A 10035-nucleotide genomic window follows, 5' to 3' on the forward strand; every position below is an offset into this window, starting at 1 on the left:
TGCATGTTTCCCTTTCTGGGGTATCAAAGTCTTTCCTTGCCAGCAGTCCTAGACAGTCTTCCTATTCACTGCCTTGTAGAGGAACCCAGGCCCGTCCACCCTCTGCTGTGCATTCTGGCTCAGGGACCCTTTAGCCTGCAGTCAAGGTCTGTTCCCTTCTAGACCTTACTGCCTTTCCCTGAGCCCCATCCTGGCTTGCCAGCCCAAATACACCTCCCTTCTCTCAGGGAGTGACTGCAGACTTTCCTGGCAGCCCCCTCCGCTTCAAATTTCCTATCTTTATATGTCCAGCCCAGCTCATTCCTCCTCAGCTGGTCTCCCTCACTCACTCAGGGGATTATCTGGCCACCTGATTCCCCTCAGCTGTGACCCATTAGGTTAATTAGCCACCTGGTCACTCTGATTTAACCCTTTCTGGGCAAGTGTAGGGCAATCACCTCTTCACAGGGATATAGCTGAATATTTATTTAAATAGTACCTAAATGTTTAGTAAAAATTCATAAACCTTTGTATTAGGAGTGCATGGAACTTACAGGTAGCTTGTTAATGGTGTTGCTTATTTTAGCTCTTTGCTTTTAATAATTTAAAATATTTCTGCTTTTTTTTTTTATAGCCTTGCATTTTCCCTAACTGCTGCTACACTCATACTGTATGTGTCTGAAGCTCTTTTCTCCCCACCCGCCAGCAGTATCAGTGCTTCCAAAATTGCAGTAAGAAATGTGAGAAGGCACTTTATGGAGCAGTTACAGAGAATCCAGGCTGAGTGCTAATGATCTTGATAGTGACAAATGAATATAGAAGTTCTCAAGCAAGAAGGTGTTGAAAGAGACCAAATAGCACGAGTGTGAGAGAGTCTTTCAACAGTAAGTGAAGCTACAAGCATAAAAAGATGGAACCATCATTACTGTATTGGCTTTTAGGGTGAAAATCACACCCATCCAGAGAGTCAGTACAAGGCCTATGTGCCACTAAAATCCTAATAAGTATTATTCTGAGGTCTTACGTGGACATGAGGCTCAGCTATGCCCTACTCCATAGGGATAAAATGAGCATGGATCTGTCTCAGGTGCGTACTTTAAATACCATAACAAAACTAAGGCTTTGCCCAACTGCTTTCTTTGGAAATCCAAATTTCTGGACATTAAACCCAAATTCAGGTACAGGAGGAGAGGGTAATGGCCTACAAAGATTCCACTGAGGGTCTTTACCAGAACATTGGAACAACAGATGTAATTGCCTTGTCCCCCACCCTGAAAACTTAATTCTATCTTATACTTTGGGCCCACTGCATGGTGAGATAGACCTTGAGGAGTTTAGCTAGTTCTGTATTGCTGTCCATGCTGTCTGTGAGGGCCTGATCTAGAGCCCATTAAGGTCAATAAAAGTCCTCTTATAAACTTCAGCAGGCTTTGAATCAAGTCATAAATGTTCAGGAAAGCTGATAGTTACTTTAGTAGTGAGTCTTAGGGCTTGATCTTGTGAGGTGCTCAACCCCTTGTAGGACATAGTCCTGAGTGTATTAATTCAAGGTGATTATTTTAGTAATCTGATACACTATGGTGAGGTTGAGAAAAAAACAGCTGTATACAAGAAGTGTGTCAAACTTCTTTTCAAGAATTTCTCTTGACTTTGAACAAAGGAATTACCTATATGGCAAGAATCCTGTTACCGAGAGGATATTCTTTTTTTACAGTATAGCCCATCCCCTGAGGCCTGGCTCAAGCCTCCTCTATGGCGCCTGCTAATCGGAGTGGCTTTCCCCCTCTCCTTGCTTGGGTTGGGTCCTGGGTTCTTTTCTCTGACCCCTGGTGCCTCCAACCAAAGTGACTCCTCACTGTGCCTGGTACGCAAGGGGTGCTGTCCCTTGAGAGAATGAATAATGCTACAGATCGGTAAGGAGAATAAGGCCCAGTACACAATGAAACAATAAAATACAGCAACAAAGCAAAGAAATGACACATGCCAAAAATAACAATTGAACAAAGGTAGACTTTATTGGGAGCAGGAAAAGAGGATGTGGGGAAGTAAAAGTTTAGGGTTAACTAATAAGTGCTAAACATTAACAAATCAACTTTTCCCCCAACCTGCCAATGCTCAGTGGCAGAGCTAATGGTGCCTTTTAGGTCTCTGTGTCACCTTTTGAAGAGTATTATGTAATTGGCAAAAGGAACTGTATGACACAGATTTTCCCACAGGATGGAGAATCAGCTCATCCTGCACTCACCCGGCAATGGAGGCTCCTGTCCTGGAGGGCTAGTCCTGGCTCCCTGCTCTGGGTGTTGCAACATGGTACACAGGGTCCAGTGGTGCTGCAACCCACTGTGCCATGTTGCAATGCCATTAACTCAGATGTGGCCCAAGCTTGCTTCCGCCCAGCCTCATCTCTGCACCAGGCTGGGATTAGGGCTGCAGTGCTGGGGTAGAAGGTTCTGCTGCGAGTGGTTGATGCCCCCTCATCAGGGTGAGGAGGAAGAGGAGAAGGTGATGGCGGCAGAAGAGTCCACCCATTGAATAGGGAGGCTACATCTGCCATTGAATCCACTTGATTACACCATGTTTAAAACTTTAACTGCATGCATACAAGTCTGTTCACTTTACTTGTAAATAGCTAGCTACATTTGCCCTTTCTGTGAGAGTTGTAGTCTTAGGCTGTCACCGCTGAGAAAGCAAAACTGGATAGTGGCAATGCAGCATCCAGAGAGTGACAACCTGGTGCATGCTTTTTGCAGGCAAAGTGGTTCTTGTGGGGGAGAACAAAGAGGCTATCATAGAAGATTTAGAGAGATGGGGTTGTGTACTTGAAAGAAAGGGCATGAAAATCAGTGGAAATAAAACAGAGTATATGATCTCTAGATTTAATGATACTCTGCAGGAAGACAAAGAAACTGTAACTCTGGGGAGCCACCCATTACCAAAGAGACAGAAATTCAAGTACAATAATACAGGATAACAGTGAACTCAGCTACGAACTTATAAGCAGCATAGGCAAGACATGGACTAAATGGAGAGAAGGGAGAGGAATGATCTACCATAGAATAATACCTATCAAATTGAAAAGTAAGATCCACAAGATGGTAAGTAGGCCTGCACTTCTGTATGGCTCTGAATGCTGGGCACTGAGGAAGAACCAGGTGCAGATCTTGAATACAGGGGAATGTTAAGATGGATGCTTGGAGTTACAAGGATGGACCATGTTCAGAATGAATGAATTAGGGGAAGTGTGAAGGCGGCACCAATTATAGAAAAGCTGAGGGAATTAGCTGGTTCTGAAAAGAAGATGAGAACAATATATAAGAAATAGTATGTTAAACTCAAAAGCGGAGGGTAAAAGAAGGGTTGGAAGACTAGATGGATGTCAGACAAAAGGATTTGATTAGCTGTGGAGTTTCCAAGGAAATCTTCAGGGCAGACTGGAATGGAGAAGAGGGACTCAAAAAGCCAACCCTGTATAGAGGGGACCGAGGATAGAAGAAGAAGAACCTATGCAACTCTTGTTGGTTTGGAAAATGAAACAAAATGGTTAATTAATTTCTGTACTGGGGTCCCGGGAGATTCTTCTGAAGAGGGAGGATGTGTTTTTTTTTTAAAAAGCAAAGTCAATAGGTATAATTAAAGAAGGTGGCACCACTAATGACCCATATGACCCCCCACCTCCTGTTGCAAAATCTGTCTCCACTACTGCCAACCCTCACAACTCATACCAGCTCCTAACTCCCTCCATGGCCTTTTCCCAGGCAGATGGTATCCTGTGGATGAGTCCAGAAATGAATGCTGCAGCACTGTGAACATTGACTGGCTTAAACAAGAAGGGTCCCCTTTCTATGTCTTCAGCCATGGGTGGGACCGGGTCTTCTCCTAGCTATTACCAGGGTTTCAGCTCCCTGGTCTGGTCTCCTGTAGAGGTCTCAGCTGGATCTCGGTAGCTGACACCAGGTCATATACCTGTCACTCTGGATGCTGGTCTCTGCAGGACTGGAGCTGTCTGATCCATGCACTAGATCTGACAGCAGTTTGAAGACTCCTTGTGTGGAGAATGGGATTAATCAGAGACTCCCTGAACCATTTTGCTTCTCTTTCAGCTCCCAAACTCAACACTTCAAACTAGTGTCTTCGTCTCTGAGTCAGGCTGTTCCCTCCCACGGAAGGGCTGAGCAGCCCTATCTCATCATTGTCTCAGCAAACTGCTAGTCCAGGTCACCTGTGCAGAAGCCTCCCTATTGGCCTCCACAGGAGTTTCTAGTCCATCCTGGGCCCAACCCTGACTCCAAGTGTGCTGGGTAATAGTGTTACAGGGTTCTGGTAACCATTGTTGTGGTAGTCCCTAGGGTGGGACTGAACCTCTGGAGGCTCAGTCTGGAGTCCCAGGAGTTGGCAAAGTCCAAGTGGGGTTTACAATAATTTTGTCCTGGTTTCATGGCAGTGGTTTCTCTTCATTTCAGACCTGTTCTCTACTCTCCACTCTGGCTTCCTATAGCATTTAGAATCAAGTTCAAGGTCTTGGTCCTTATCTTCAAAGCACCCTATAGCCTGAGCCCAAGATACCTAAGAGACAATTGATAGCTCTGACGTGAAGATTGTAGTAGACAAATATGCCCTTCCAGCACAATAGAACTCTCTACAATAAGGGTAAAACTCTTCTGTTCGGGAGAGAGAACCTTCCCCAGGGGGTGGACCGAGACTGTAGACTGTACTCCCCAGGAACTAAGGACCATCACAAACTTCAGCACCTTCTCTCCAAGTGTACAGCACATTTCTTTCTCCTCACCTGTAATATAAACACATAGCAACAGGTATATTAATAAAAATTAAAAAAAATAAATAAACACAAAACCAAATCAAAACGCTACCAAAAACAAAACACTCCACTGCACATGCTGCTCCCTCTGGTAAAAGGATGAGATAACAAACAAAAGGTGACAGATTGTCCCTTAATGTGCTACTGGAGGGTGCTCAGATACTACAGTAATGCTATACTATGGCATAAGAACCTATAGAGACTAAACTAGAATAGACGTGATAACTATTCTCCCTCCTAAAATCACCAGAATATTCCCAAGTGAAAGATTTTAAATGGTTGGAAATATAAACTTAGCTTCTTTTGTAAAGTGCTTTGAGATCAATGGATGAAAGGAACTACATTAGAGCTAAGTATTAATACTATTTACTATTATTAAGAGTTCTCATTTGGATATGTTCTTGTTGGTGATGACTTGTCGTTTTTCAAGGATTTCTCAGAGTTGATCCTTTAAACAACTCGTCACCACTGGGGTTGTTAACCTAAAGTGCTTTTCATTACTGAGATTCCCACTGAAGATGTCCACCATTTCAGAGGGAGGCTGAAATTCAAGGTCTTTAGCTTTTGCTAGGGTACATTTTGCAGACATAATGCAAGTGAACATTGGTTTATGTTTGTCTGCATGGGTATTTTTGCTGAGATGCTGGAAGATCACCTCCAGATATCATTAAAATCCTTATTTCTACAACAAATTATATTTATATTTTAAATGTAACATTTAAAAAATAAACATTACGTACAAAATTCTCCATTCCGATCCACACAGCAGCCCTCAACTCCAATAGTCTGTTCTCCCTACATGAGTGGAACTCCCATTGATGTGTGGATCTGAGAGGAAAATTTTGCCCTAAGGGCTCAATTTTGCTTTAAGACTGACATATGCATATCATCAAAAAATTGAATAATCTATGCATCTGAGGAGCTATCAGCAGCTTACATGCAACATTGTTGCTCTTTTGAGATTTCTGCTATCCTACAAAGAAATGTATTAGGCTGGTAAATATGTGGGTCTAATCGATCTATGCTAGTAATCCCCTCTCCCCAAATGGTTGTAACAAAAGTGTGAGGTTGTTCATAATACCCTAATTATTCATGTTATGTCATCTCAGACAGGCAAATTCAGTGAGCGTTCTTTGTTCTGTATCACTTCCTGGAGTAACTAGCATTCATGAGCCTCCTCAGCTGCATAGTCAATTGGGAATTGTCTGACCGTGTGTGATTTTCCACATACTTTAGCAATCTCAGAGACCCAAATGCAAAATACAGCATTTGCAACATTCCTTAGAGGACTCTGGTTTAATGAATAAGGAATAGATTACAATGGGCCATAAAAATTGTATAAACCAGTGGTCTGAATAAGCTTTCTCCTGCCATCTATTAATGAACTGTGGGAAAAGACCTCAGGAGTAGACTGTATTTGCATAGACACACCTACTTTGCCTAGGTGATCAGCAATCAGACCTATTTTACCAAAGTAATCAATTTTTGCTGTAAAATTCACTTAAGTCTTGGATACACGGGTAATGGAATGTTATCTTTATTGTATGTAAAGGGTAGCAGAACTGTACTTATTATGCCCTATTTGAAGGGGTCACCCTAACTGAACCTCACTTGCTAAGCTTGGGGTAGTGATGCCAAACCCAAGTGAGGGATAGAGAGGGTGGGGACTTTTATGGAATCATAGTACTGGAAGGGACCTTGAGAGGTCATCTAGTCCAGTCCTCTACACTTGTGGCAGGACTAAGTATTATCTAGACTATTCCTGACAGGTGTTTGTCCAACCTGCTCTTAAAAATCCCCAATGATGGCGACTCCCCAACCCCCCTGGGCAATTTATTCCAGTGCTTAACCACTCTGACAGTTTAGAAGCTTTTCCTAATGTCCAACCTAAACTGCCCTTGCTGCAATTTAAGCCCATTGTTTCTTGTCCTATCCTCAGAGGTTAAGAAGAACAATTTCTCTCCCTCCTCCTTGTAACAACCTTTTATGTATTTGAAAACTGTTATCATGTCCCCTCTCAGTCTTCTCTTCTCCAGACTAAACAAACCCAGTTTTTTCAATCTTCCCTCATAGGTCATGGTTTCTAGCCCTTTAATCATTTTTGTTGCTTTTGTTCAAAAGGCCTTAGATGCTATTTGATTCTCTCCCTCTAGTGTTTAATGACAGAGCTGTTGAGACTCAATGGAAAGTCCTTGTTTCTCCTCAGTGATTACTAGAGCTGATAAAGCTGGTCTAAAGGGCTAAGCCTTAGACCTTGTAGGGGGACAGTGTCGTGATGGAAAACAACACAAAGGAGGTAGTAGCAGTGAGGTTCCCCACCACCCCGTAAAATCACTAAGAACTGGGCTCAGCAATGGAACCTCAGAACTAAAGGCAGTGGTGAGCAGAGGCGACAGCAACAGAAGCATCATTTGACCACCATCCCCCTCAGGGTGGGAGGTGAATGCATCCCTGGATTCTGGGACTTCCCTGTGCTTGGACAACAAACTGTGAGTGAGGGATGCAGTGGAGGGAAAAGACGAGCAGCATGGTAAATGGACATTTGCCCCTTGGACTTTCACATCGCAAGGTGGGAAACGGAGGCAAAGGACACTGCTCAGAATACTGTGAGGCAGGTGTATACTTATTGTTTGTATACTTTTTCCCCAAATTAATGCTGTGTTCCCTTTTCTATTAATCAACCTTTATTTTGTTATACACAGACTCAGTTCTTGAGAGAAGGGGAAGTATTGCTTCTTAGAGGCATCCAGGGATGGTGTTTTCGTTTTCTCAGATTTCTAAGTGGGGGCTCAAGCCAGTTTGTTTTGTAATGAGAAGACAAGACCCTGATTATTGAACCTGTCCCTTGTTGCTGCTGACACCAACTGGCAAAGGGTTACATTTTTATTGCTTTCATCAGTGTCAGAATTTTGCTTTAATATTTTCATGCTATTTAGCTTTCAGAACCTAAAAGTTCTAATCCGAGGAACATGAATCCATATCCCCCTCTCCCTCCCTGCAGCAAGAGCTCTGTTTTTTTACCTGCTCTTCCCCCTTTCCCTCCCTCCCAGTTTCTCCTACTCTCCTGAACAAAATGGCTCTTCACCTCCAATGAGTGCAAAGATAGAAAGAAATCCTCATGCTTTCCACCCATCTCTTCCCTCTGCCAATTACCTCATACTTCCCTGTTTGTACACATTGCTGGCAAAGTGCTGGTCATTCTAAGTCTCGGACCTGAAGATCTACTTCTCTTTTGCTACTTTCTGGCCTGAGGAAGGGGAAACATGACATGTGCTGGGAGCTCCCTATAGGAGGGAGTTGTGATTCAGTCCAGCCAAGAAATCTGATTTAGCCCACCTTCAGGTGACTCGCTGATGGTAAAAGGATGATCCATGGGCACCTAAATCATTCCCGTATTACAAACTGGGCCTGTAGAGGGTGCGGAATTAGCTCTGTTCGATATAATACAAATACATATTGACACCAAGAACTAGGAGGCAGTGTCGCCTGAAAATAAGTTCTTCCCTCAATATCCTTGTAGTCCCCCATTGCTCCACTCCAATACCCCTACCCTTCTCTTGGAATAGTGGTGGCCGGATCCCCTGAGACAGGAGGAGTGGCATGGACAACTTCTCTCCTAGGACTTTTCTAAGCAGCAGCAGGAGCACCTTGCCCCTTCTGAGAGATAAGGGTGGTGGTGTGTGGGCGGGGGAAGTTCTTAGTCCAACTTCCAAGGAATATCTGCTTTCCAAAGGCTCATGGCACTCTTCTCCAGTCACACAAATGGAACACTTGTTCCTATGTGGAACAAAGCAAATGCCAAAACCTCAGATTTTTTGTGTGTAATCAAATTCTTGTTTTTGGGTCAGTCCTAGTAACACCTGGCAGGTCACACCTCTCACAGCTATTGTTAACATGCTTATGCTAGTGGTTTTCCATCCTCTTCATTTTGCAGATCACTTCACTGGAGGCAGATCTTACTGCGGATCTGCTTCCCTCCCACAATCCAATACCCCAACTACTTAGTTCTCAAAATATTTAATTCTTTGGACCACCATGAAAGGTTTCATGGACCACAGTATGAGAACCTTTGGTTTATGTGAACAATAACATATTTCAGCTTATGGATCACAAACCACTGCTATTTGCTATGACTAATCCTTAGAGTATGTGCTATTGTTCACATAGAACGTGGTCACGTGGTACAGTTTCTGCTTTCTGAGTGGATGACTTCCAAACCCACAGACACTTTTAATTAAGACTGCCAAACACTTGCACTGTGACTATGGATGCTAATTCATACACACATGACATTCACAACACGTTGTGTTCTTGCAAATATTTGTGAAAAAAATCTGATTTAATTCTGATTGTTTGTAGAAAATGAATGAAAGCATTTGCACAGATCATCAGCATGAATTCACAGCTGTCATTTGAACCAATGTTCATGAAGGTTTTCTTGTAGTATGCACCTAGCTCTACTGGGGGACTGAAACAAGAGCTTTCTAGTAGTGTAATTCCTACAACGGGGCTGAAGTGTACATAGTTCTTGTGCACAGGAGTGAATTTCATCCACAGAGAGTAATAGCATTATTCAGAACTTTTCACCTTCAAAGTGCTTTACAAACATTTCATAATTAATCATTATAACATCTTTCTGTAGTATCCATTATCTTACTACAGATGGGGAAACCGAGGCACAGAGGTTATGCGAGCTTTCCAAAGGAGGCTGTGTGAAAGCCAAGATTAGGACACAGGTATTCCTTGTCCCAGTTCTGTGTTCAGGCCACTAACCTAAACTCTCTCACATTTCCCAATTTATGGGGTTTGTGGGGCAAGTTATAGCTTTTATTGTGTCATTTTTAAGGTTTTCAAAATCTGGGGCTAACAGAAGTAATTTTTACAAAAAAGTTATAATGAACTTTGATGTGGCTGGAAACTTAACTGCAAGGTCATTCCATACTCTACAAATGGATATTCCTGAAACATGCCACTAATAAAATAGTGGTTGACAGTGTCAATCTATACATGCCATCCTTATGTATGGACAATTCAGGTCTGAAGATTTTGCGTACAGGAGACAGGGGTTTTAGAAATAGCGTCTCAAGATCAACAAATCAGCATTTCCATCAATGAAATGTCATTTCTATTCCTGGAAATAGCAGAAATACCATGCTATACCTGTGTCTGTTTCATAGACACTTACAAACTTAAAAAAACCTTTTCGCACCAAGAAATAAGATACCCTGAAGGTGGAAATC

The sequence above is a fragment of the Lepidochelys kempii genome, chromosome 1 (genome assembly GCF_965140285.1).
Source record: "Lepidochelys kempii isolate rLepKem1 chromosome 1, rLepKem1.hap1, whole genome shotgun sequence".
In the NCBI taxonomy this organism is placed as follows: Eukaryota; Metazoa; Chordata; order Testudines; family Cheloniidae; genus Lepidochelys; species Lepidochelys kempii.